We start from the raw sequence: 9,878 nt of genomic DNA, 5'->3' as shown, positions 1-9,878 counted from the left end.
ATGATGTTTAATACTTTTTCTCTTAACTTCTGAGCCTTATTTTGTGACAGCAATCACTCGAAGAGAGTATGTGTCATTTTTTCCACATGACTGATGTCTTATTTTGAAAAGAAAAAGCCTTCAAATACATATTTTGATGCCGCTTTCCGAACGCCGAGACTAAGATGGTATTTTTTCATATCTATTTTTATATATGGTGTTTGTTTTGTCTCATGCAAGTGACGTTTCCCAAGCTTGTGTAGTGTTATGCATAAAGCCATATGGTACGTGCGTTTCACTACTTTAAGAGGAGAAGAAGTGTTGAGGGCAGCAGACAGACTCCATGAGTCTCCTCTGCTACACAAAAGCAAGCATGTGCTGTCAAACTGTCAAAACTTATACTTCAAGGATTGCGATCAGTCCTCCATGCAAGGTTCTCCATTGCTTTTATGTTTGCGGTGTTTGTTTGAGTGTGTGAGACTGACTTTATGCTTCTTGTTTCTGTATGAGGGTCTGCCCATGCATGTGTTCTTATGTGTGTGTATTTTATGAGTCGTGTGAGCGTGTATGGATGTTTGTGTGTGTATATTTTTGACAAACCTCCTTCTTTTTGACAAACCTTTCACTCAGCACTTACAGTGCACGTCAGTAGATGTGATAAATGGAAATATGCCAGGGCAAGAAGAGAAAAAAAGAAAAAGCGCCACACTTCATGAAGCACGCTGAGGGCTTCATTGCCCAGGGAGGCCCTCGAGGGTTCCCTTGGGCTCCAACTAGCTTTAAAAATCTGCAACTGTGCCTTGCAATTACTGGTTGGAGTAAGTGAGCAGTGGTTTGTCTAGTTTAGAATAGTTAGAATTAGCAGCAATTACTACCTGCTGCAATTGTGTTTGTATAGCCTATTTGTAAGAGACACTAAAAGAAAGTGTAAGAGACGTATTGGCCCCTACATCAAGCTCATCTAATTGTCTCTGCTGTTTTTCTTAATTCTGAATTATTTAAACTTCAAGTGAGCTCTTTAAATCATATGGCTGTCAGCAAATATTGAGACTGTTTTAATTGTACTTTACTGTTATACTATAAATGCTGTGCAATTAAAGGGAAATGAAATGAGGGGGCGTGATGAAGTGTCTATTTACAGACGGAGAGGGTGGGAGCCATTTTTAATGGAGACACCACATGCAGCCAGCCAATTAAATAAAGCTGTTGAACATTCAATTTCCCTCTCTAGGACATGTCATTTGTTCTGTTTTCTGTTTCTATCTCATTCTGCATGACACTGCCATGTTTTGTATTTGAATTCGTGCCATACATTGGCGAGAATAAGAGATATGTCAGACTCTGAGTAGCATCCATGTTGTGGCTCTGCTCCTGGACTCCTGGGTTATCAGGATTCAACCCTTAAATTCAGGGCCGCGCTAAGTCTCCTTTGATTTTTGGGAACCATGCCCTTCTTTTATATTCACATTTTAAACTGAGGGAAATCAATTGATTTGAACACCTAGCAAGCTCTGCTTTTGCATTGAATTCATTCATGCTGAAAAAATATGAACATATGTTTAAATAAAAAATAGAGAGGTGTTAAAGAAAGTGTATAGATATTTCTTGAGTAATGAAAAGAAGTTTCATGTGATGATGGAGGCTTTTTGTAAAGTCATGAAAAGAAAGTCTGCCCTTCTTCAGAAAGGAAAAAATATGGGAAATTTAGTGCCTTAATGTGACCTGGATTTGGAGTTTAAGTATGTTACCAAAATCAACTAAAATAAACATTAAAAAAGCAAAACATTAAAAGTAAAACTTTTTTCGCACTGTGATGTCCATCACAGCCTGCTAACTGAGAGGCTTGACAAGGCTTGTTATGCTAGTACTCAAATCTCAGGGATTCTCACTGGGCAAACAAGGCAGCAAAGGTAAGTCCAAAGGAAAATATGACAAACAAACACAGAGGACAAAACCAGGAGGCAAACACAGGCAGGATCAGAGGTACAGACTCAGGCAGGACACCAGGCTAAAACTCAGACAGGTTCACAGGTACAGACATGACCACAGGAACAAACTCTGGGAGGAACACACATACTAACACAGACAAACTGACAAAGAGAGAGGGGAGCAACGAGACTTACATACACTGGGTTTAATTGGCAACAGGTGAAACAAATTAGGGCGGGGCAGACACTCAACAAGGCAGGGAAACAAGACAAAGACACAGGGCTTCAAAATAGAACATGAAATACTGAACAAAAACTCAAGAGCCAAATCAAGTGTAACATGACTTTTAAAATAAAACAGGAATCACTGAACCAAACTCAGGAAACCAAAACCAGAGTCCTCAGATAGTCCATAAGTATTTCAACCAAGTCCATCCAAAAGGAGTTCAACAAAAATCCAACAACAGTCCACAAATAGTTCATTCAAAACCCCAGTCTAACAAGCATCTGAAAAAAGCGGCCAAAGGGTTAATCGTAACATAATTTTCCTCAAAGGCATAACTTCCCAGGCTATTTTTATTCAGATAATATCTTGAGGTTACTGTGATGCACAAGGCAGCAAAGAGGTAAGGTAGATCTACTGTAAGCTCCACAGTGACTGGGATAAACCTCGGGGATTACCAATAATTTTCCAATTTGTCTGGCTTCAACCTCTAATGGTGTGTTCATTTGACTGGTTGGTTCTCTGGCAGTTGTAATTACCAAATGTCTTCAGCCAGGGGCTTTGTATTTCACGCAGGCCAGGGACATTTTAGTTTGTCTCAATTAACTTTTGGTTTTATCTCCTCTCCCTTTCTCTACACCTTATACCTCACTGACAAGGATGTTTGTACCTGCTATACACAGCGGCACTATCAGTTCAAACCTTGGCATGACTTTGAAGATTAGTCACCGAGCCATGAAGAAGCTTTTGAAGTGTTGGGGATTCTTTGAAGTTTGCGATGCAAGATTTTTTTTTTTATTCCTTGTCAATGCGTTACACAAAGTTGCTTCTACCTTTGAACATTTAGCCTGGCAGTAAGAGGAGGGTGAAGTCACAGGCATAAACATAACATGATGGAGATTTGTATCATCAAAGTCCATTTGAGGGGTGTTTCAAACTCCAATGTACTTGGCATACATATCCTACAGGTCCCTTCACATAGACCTGTCAGTGCTGTTTTCAGTGATTAGCATCTCTTTCTTTGAGAGTACCACTGGAGAGAGAACTATGTGTACAATTTCTTGTATTATATGAACTCATGTTCACATGTTTTGGTTTTTTAAGTTGCCCTGTTTGAACAACAAGTGGTCTGAGGCGATGATTTAAATTCCAGTGGTTCTGAGATGTTTATTCCTGTCATGTGGAAGCAATGAATGACTAGAATAAACTTCTCATCCATTTTGCACTTGGCAAGCAAAATGATTATGAATAAAATTGAAAATGACAGCGAAGCAGGAAAACCTTCCCATTGAAAGCCTGATGGCCACGTGAAGTAGAGCAATGGCCAGATTTTCTTGGCCCAACTCTGCATGTGTAGGCTGAGTTTCCCTGGCTGCTTACCTCAATATGAAATTAATGAATTTCTGCTGACGTGATTGATTGTGTTGCTTGAGGTGTGAACGTATGGTCAAAGCAGCTGCACTTCACAGCAGACAGAGAGCAAGACTTTGCCTCTCTGTCCAAGTCACAGTGCCCTCCTACAGCACCAGCAGAAATATGTACACACACCCAAGGAGGGTGATGGACAAGCATCTTCTCATAAAACAGTTTCAGCGCCAGGCGGTGCTACAGGCAAGGGCAACCGCTGCTGGACAAGGCCTCTGCTGACACAGGTCATTTCAAGGCTACAGATGGCTGACCATCCTCTCTGTGCAGCACCATCAGAGAAGAAGTAATGCCATATCTTTTCTATAACCTCTTGGAATTTGACTCAAAAACACAACACAAAACATTCATGCAAAAAGAGCAAAGTGCATAAAATTGGGGAAAAAATGATTTTATTTTGATGACATTGTACAAACGAAACCTGTGAATTTTAAAGTCATTTAAATTCAAATGGGCCCTGCCTTTGAAGCCAAAAAACTGCCTGTCATCCTTTTACAATACAGGTTATTGAGCACAGTGTGGCTCGCAGGGGCGCTCATAAATAAGAAATATCCCTCTGCAAACTGTTAATTGTAGGGAGCTGAGAACAAGATTAAATGAAATGTCCACTACTCTGACAAAACATACTGCTGTTTGGCTACACGGTTGTTTTAGATACTGAGGCCTGGGCTGCAGTTTGTGTTTTCATTACAGTCAGACACTTTTTAAAGTGTACATTAATGCTTCTAATGAAGAGTCGGGACTTTGTTTTACCTCTCCTGCAGAGTAGATGTTAACAAATGCTAATCTGCCCCCATTAAAAACTTGTCCCAGCTGCAGCTGCAACTTGGCGCACTAATGATGACACATCCAGATTTAATGAGGAGAGCAGAACGGTCAACGGCCAAATTCATTAGACCCTCCATATCACAGCATACCTTTACAATATTTTGGTATTTTGGTTTCAGTTATGTCATTTTATATTTTTCATTAGTTTCTCTTTAGGAATTTTAATGCAGTTTGCTGGTTTATATAACTAAACTAAAAAAGGATTTAGAAATAATCTTTCAAGAACAGTTAGTAGGAATAGGAGTTTTCCCTTTCAACACATGCAGTACATAACCAGAGATTGTCTATATCAGACTACAGTGGAAATGGTCTGGTTTTGGGGTGGCATCTGGGTAGAGCGTGCAGGAGAAAAGATAGAAATGTCACCAACAGGACCTCTCACTTGCTGTGAATTCTCTGGACAATGACCTTCTCTTTTCACACATCGGAGCAATTACACAGACTTTGTACTAGGGAGCTGGCAGCGTAAAGTCCTTCTAATGTCTAGTTCAGGTGATTTGGATGTTTGCATTCTCACCTACAGCTCCTTCAGCTGATGTCTAAAAAAGGTCAGGGTTGCAGTGCATGTGTGAAAGCAGCTCTTGCGATACCAACTGTTCAAAACAACTGAACCTTATATCTGTATGTAACATAAAGTAGGATGATTCAGTAGATGAACAGAATATTGTATCAGACCTAGGGAGTAGTCAGGGCTGCAGTATAAATGGCAGTATAGCTGTGAGTGTCAAAGTAAGGCAGTGTAAGAGTGAATGCATTTAGCATGGAAACATGCAAGTGCAAAGATGAAAAGTTTAAAGTTTATTTACAGTTTATTCCCAGGAGAGTGTTCTTAAGTACACTTTGCACAAGTACCTTTTCATTTTGTGAGCCTTAATTTACTCTCCACCCTCCACCACATCTCAGAGAAAATCATTTGCATTTAAAACATCTGCTGAGTACATAAAACATGATGCATTGCTATAGTAACCAACAGCAAATGAAGTAGTTAGGCCCAGTGCCACTTGACCTTGAGTATGCTTTCATTGTTTTTCTGCTGCTTGTACTAAAGTGAGGATTTTAAACATGTTTCCATCACTGCCTAAGTGTCTTTGTGTTGATTGTATCCTAAAAGAGATTTGCCTGATGTACTCATAAACACCCTTACTGTATGTGGTAATTCAGAAACAGATGCCATTTGTCTGCCACCACATTTTGAGTAAATGGGAATATCCCACTGTACTGTGGAGAGAAAGCTTTTAAACATCCCGTGGAGCCATGTCCTATAGTGAAGAGGAAGCTTTCAAAACAATCATGCAGAGTGGGTTTTATATCATAAAACACCCTGGTACCATCCTTACCAATCAAATTGGATTAAGAGCAGGCAGAGATTGATCTATTCTGCGCTCGACAGCTCACTGTGTTTGACCAGATTAGTTTCAACTCTGTGCAGCTGTATACGACCAAAGAAATGAAATCTTGTCATTGCAGTTGAAGTGTTCCCCTGTCCATCACAAACAGCAGACTCCCCCTGGACAATAACAAATTCCACTCGTATATCATCCCATGTCTGCCATGCCCCGGCACACAGGAGTTTCTCCCACCGCATATTACCAATTTCCCGACTGCAGGTGAATGAGGGCCAACTGAGAAATGGCTCCATTTGCATCTTAGCTAATTGTATCTTTGCTGCAGGCTTTTTAATAGTCATTGCATTTTCTGAGTACAGAGTTAGGAAGGAATAAAAAACGGTTGGAGCTGTTAAGCATGTAGCCACTATTTGTAGAGAAATGAGGCTTTCCGCAGGTGAGAGGAAAAGGCCCTGCTGGGAATGATTATGGTATTGAAGTCAGATAAGATGCATAAGGTATATATTGTAAAGTCTTCCTCCCAAGACCATAAATGTTGTAACCACCCAAAAAAAGCATTCACAGGAATATAAAAAATACTGAGTAATTTACATTTTTAAATGCAGTATGCTGAAGTTGCTAAAAGAATAAAGTGTAAGTCAGGACAGATTAAGGAGGCCCTCAGTTCTCATTCACTCAATGGAACATTCAATTAACAGTCTAGCATAAGTAAATGTAAGCTGGTGGAAAAGTGAGTGAATAAAGCTCCTGAAGACTGAAGACTTTTATATTTTCACGTTTGGAAACAAACCTGTTTTCCAGTTTTAAAACTTTTAAATACACCTTTGTCTCAGCAGTGAACACAAACAGCTACAAGAAGCCCAGAGCAGAACATGTGTGTCATGTATTCAGTTGTTCATTTCTGACCAAAACTATTTTTAATTAACGACTTGGTGATGGTGCATGGTGAGGCCTGCTAGACAAGCAGTATCATTATATCAACAAAAATCTTGTTTGCTAGTTTATGACCTTAACCACTGTTTTTAGCTCTGATTTGGTCTCCACCAACTCATGACACAACGTTCTTTTTCTGCAGTCTCCTTAGCTGTTAAATGCTCTAAAATGATAGTTGATGTTAAATAAGAAACAGACTTACAGTGAAAACACACACATTAGTATCAGAGTATTCTTCTGAAATAAGTGTGGAAGATGATTATCAAAGGTGCTGCAAACATTAGTGTAATGTTGTGTAAATGTTTCATTCACTTCAAGAAGCCTTAGCTGTCAAAATCAGGATTGTTTTTTTTTCCTTTAATAGGCCCTCTTTGCTGTAGCTTTATCTGCCTGCTTACCGAGCTGAATTTCAGCCCAACACTGTGTGCCTTGATTTATAAAGCCAAAGGCCAGCAACCAATTGAAAATGTGGGGGAAATTAGCTTTATGTCTGTACATCTGGAAGACTAAACTAATTTTTCAAGAGGCAGATAGAGAAGTGGAATGTAAATGGCATACCCTTGCCTTAAGGCCATTCTGCTCTTTGTATTAAATTAAACTCATTCAACTCTTCTTCTACCTTCAAATCAGACAAAATGTTGTGACTGCAGTGTGCCCTTGTGGGGCCCAATAGATCCAGCCTCTCACCACACTTCACAAAAGTGCACAAATTTATGGCTGGGTGCATCACAGAAAATGCTCTGTAGCCTACAATACAAATAGAGGCATTGATTTACAAATAGAGGGAATTTTTTTCTCAGTTGTTGCCATTGCTTCCACAAGCAGAGAGACACATTTTAAGACAAGATATAAATGGAAGGAATCCATGAAGCAATTATTCCACCTCTGCAGTACATGGCGGCTACACCAGTGGAAAAGGTGTATCGGGCTACCTTTCTCTGTTCTGTTTCAGTGAGCAGCTTCTCCAGCCTTTCCACAGCCCGTCAAGCTGCCTTGGCAACAATCAGAGCAGAGTGGCTGAGGCATGGCGAAGAGAAATGTACAGTGGTGGAGTGGTAGGAAATTACAAAAGGAATCAATTCAATGAGTCTCTCCCTCCATGAAAAATGTCTATAAATCAGGCAGGTGGCCAGACCCAAACAACAACCTTTTAAGAGCCTGTCTACAAAGGCACAATGCATTACAGAGCAAGGGAGAACTTAGTGATATGGCTACTTTCGCTCTCCAGTAAATCCCCTCTTTTTTCACTCTCGCACTATCCCAACACAGCAGTGCTGTTAACCACACGACCTTGGTGCTTTTGCAGGCTGACCTTATCCTTATTTCTTTTTTTACTGGTATGAGATTGGGATGCTTTTTTTGTACCATATTAAAGGGAAGGCATGCCAGGATTTGATGTAATGCCAGAACAGCAAAGTTTTTTCATTCCAAAAGGAGACATCCGCCTTTTGAAAAATGTGACACCTATTCTGACATGACCACGCTGGCATGAACGTGAAAATGAAGACTTAACTGTCTTCTGCTCTTTACTGACAAAAAAAGCAGTACTGTAGAAGCTGTAATCATTTTTAAAGAGCAGGCTTTGAACACCAGGTCATAATTTTTCCTCTGAAAGTAGTTTTCAAACTGCATTTGTGGGATGAAGCTCTTCATTGAGCATTTTTGATAACAAATGTCAAGTCCTCAGAACAATTATTTTGCCAGTTACGCTACCGGTGCCTATCACTTCCACAGTTGTTTTCCCATGTTTCTCCTCATGACGCTATCACCTCATGGGATGAGAGACTTAATGGAGGTTGTAAATAAACTAAAAGGCAAGGTCAGCAGGAAAACCACTGATGGAATAAATTAGTGTCCTGCTCTAAAGAAAACAACAGAGAAGACAATATGAAGCATAACAGTAAAGAGCAGTAAAAGGGCTCCATGACCGTTACCCAATACTGATTTATCTGACAAGAGAGGCAATCTAAAGCTTCTCCACTGATTTGTCATGTTCCCCATGACCTGTCCACAGACATCAATATGGGATGGGTGTCAGATCGTGGGTTTAAACTGCCATTAGGTGGTCATTGTGGAGCTCATCTGAGTTAGCACATGTATGTGTGTGTGTGCCTGCGCCACATTAATTTTCAGTCTCTGGTGCTGATAAATGTCAAGGTCACTTGAGAGATGGCAAGCAGCAGTTTATTCCCACACACGCACACCCACATGCAATAACAGCACACACTGATGCAGCACTGTAAACAATGAGCCCATAGGAGTCGTGAATCATCACGCACCTGTAATGGGTGCTGAATAATTACGGGAAAATGAATAGCATTAGACTGTGGGTGATGTAATGCTAGAAACATGTGCTGCCAAGTGAAATAATATGTGTTTATCCATGAATGAGCAGCTGAATGTCTGGCATGATCACAGTCTCAGGTGTAATGGTTGCCTGACAGAGAACCGCTGCCCTGTAAATCAAATGGCTGCTCTCGTACTTCTGGATGACTGGTCAGTTTCCTCCTTCATCTACCCTGGGTACAAAACAAGCGACCTTACAATGAAATGTAGCCATCACTCAGTTTGTGAATTACATCCTCTGGCTGCATTTTAGACATAATCTCATGCTGTAATTAGCTGAACAAGCCTGTTATAGTATAGCACTTCACGGTAAAACTACATCATGTAATTGCAATGATGGACACAGGCAGTCAGCACCCTCTTGCAATGGAAAATTAAGTTGGATAAAGAAAAAAAAAGACTTTCGGTCAGAAAATGTGTATGTGCATATGTGTGTGCACACAATATTCCAACAACATCAGTGTTACCTTGGTTACTAATCCTATTTACTGAGGATTGGATCCATTATTCAGGTTCTTCGTCTCAAAGCTGAATAGTTGTTATCACCATGTGTCAGGGACAGAGACTCAGAGGAGGCAAATATTGAACATTCAGTTATATTTTCTTCACAGTATTTAATGCACTAAGTGTAATCCATTTTGGAAAATAAACTGTAATGAAAACATGGATTTCTACAACCATAAAAATGAAATAGCCATGAGAAATATGTGGGATCTATCGACATATTTATCTATGTATGTATCTATCTACTTTACAATAACTGTAATTAAATATAGAACTTGAATCATTCAGTTGTGCATCCTTTCCTTGGGATATGATTTCCCTGATTCTTCAGGTTAACATCCAGGTTATGAAAAGGTCATTTGTAAA

At 39.9% G+C, this 9,878-nt stretch overlaps 1 protein-coding gene across 1 annotated transcript in view; it reads left to right on the top strand.

Annotated features, from left to right (window-relative positions):
* The first annotated feature begins 3,745 nt into the window (after nucleotides 1-3,745).
* The window catches only part of LOC121200582 (RNA-binding Raly-like protein), a 48,609-nt gene continuing 42,476 nt past the window's right edge, over nucleotides 3,746-9,878 (top strand). Inside the window, exon 1 of the mRNA XM_041065967.1 lies at nucleotides 3,746-3,756. The gene's annotated coding sequence lies outside the window, so the exon portion shown is untranslated. The remainder of the gene's footprint in view (nucleotides 3,757-9,878) is intronic.

Source organism: Toxotes jaculatrix, chromosome 20 (assembly GCF_017976425.1).
Source record: "Toxotes jaculatrix isolate fToxJac2 chromosome 20, fToxJac2.pri, whole genome shotgun sequence".
NCBI classification, from domain to species: domain Eukaryota; kingdom Metazoa; phylum Chordata; class Actinopteri; family Toxotidae; genus Toxotes; species Toxotes jaculatrix.
The sequence above is the reverse complement of the archived record's forward strand: the minus strand, read 5'-3'. Positions and strand labels throughout refer to the sequence as shown.